The sequence below is a fragment of the Galeopterus variegatus genome, unplaced genomic scaffold, assembly GCF_000696425.1.
Source record: "Galeopterus variegatus unplaced genomic scaffold, G_variegatus-3.0.2 Scaffold6507, whole genome shotgun sequence".
Taxonomy (NCBI): domain Eukaryota; kingdom Metazoa; phylum Chordata; class Mammalia; order Dermoptera; family Cynocephalidae; genus Galeopterus; species Galeopterus variegatus.
The window spans coordinates 101,786-103,226 of NW_007732618.1; positions in this window are offsets into that span (position 1 = coordinate 101,786).

Genomic DNA, 1,441 nt, shown 5'->3' on the forward strand with positions numbered 1-1,441 from the left:
TGTTGGACCCTAAAAAAGTTTTGCTGAAGCCCTAACCCTCAGCACTCTACAATGTGACTTTATTTGAAAATAGGGTTTGTATTAGTCAGTTTTCTGTTGCTTATAACAGAATATCTAAATCTGAGTAATTTATAAGAAAATGAGTTTATTTCATTTAATTTTGGAGACTCAGAAAGTCCACAGTCCACAGTCCAGAGGGCACATCTTGCGAGGGTCTTCATGTGGGTAAGAATCCTCTACAGGGTCCGATGGAGATGGAGGGTATCACATAGCAAGACAATAGCAAGAGCTCTCTCATGTACTCCTTATAAAGCTACCAATCCAGACGTATGATAATCCATTACTCCATGAGTGGATTAATCCATTCATAAGGGCACAGTCCTCATGATCCAATCACTTCTCAAAGGCCCCACCTTTCAAATACCATAATCGGATTTCCCACCCTCTTAACACAGTGGGATCAAACTTCCAATACATGAACTTTCAGGGCACACATTTGACCCACAGCAGGGTTGTTGTAGATGAAATTAGTTAAGATGATATATTGGAGTAGGGTGGGTACCTAATACAATATGACTATGATCTTTTAATAAAATGACCATAGGATGATACAGAAACACAGAAAAAACTCTGGGAAGATACAGGTACAAATTGGAGTGATGCATCTATCTACAAATCAAGGAACACCAAGGATCACCAAATGTCATCATAAGCTAAGAGAGAGGCATGGAACAAATTTTCCCTTAGAGCTTCCAGAAGGAACTGACTTTGCTGTCACCTTGATTCCAGACTTCTAGCCTCCAGAACTGTGAAACAATGAATTTCTGTTGTTTTAAGCTACCCAGTCTGTGGTACTTGGTTACAGCATCCACAGGAAGCTAATACAGACTTTGGTACTTGTAAATGAGATGCTCCTGTAATGAATACCTAAAAATGCAGCAGTGGCTGAGTTATGTTTCACTGTTGTTGTTGTTATTTTCAATAGAGAATGTAAGTAATGAACTTGGATTTTTAGCTGAACAGATTTCCAAGCAAAGAGTAGAAGGAGTGGCCTGATTTCTTCTATCTGCTAATAGTAAAATGTGAAAGCAAAAAAAAAAAGCAAAGAAGAAACTGCCAAACAAAACAAAACCAGCACTTTTTTTTCTTATCCATTTATTTATTTACTTTTTATTGAAACGTATTTGATTGTACGAATCTGTGGGGTACAGAGCTGAATATCAATACCTTGTGTGCAATATGTGATGCTCAAATCAGGATAATCAGTATATTCAACATTATACAATGTAATTGTTTTTTACGGCCCTTTACCAATTCCTCCCTTACTTCCTTTCCCTTTACCCCTTTCCCACCTCTGGTAAACTCAGTTCTATTCTCTCCTTGAAAGTTCAATGCATTATTGTGATTGGTGCATATTTATTTATTTATTTATTTATTTATT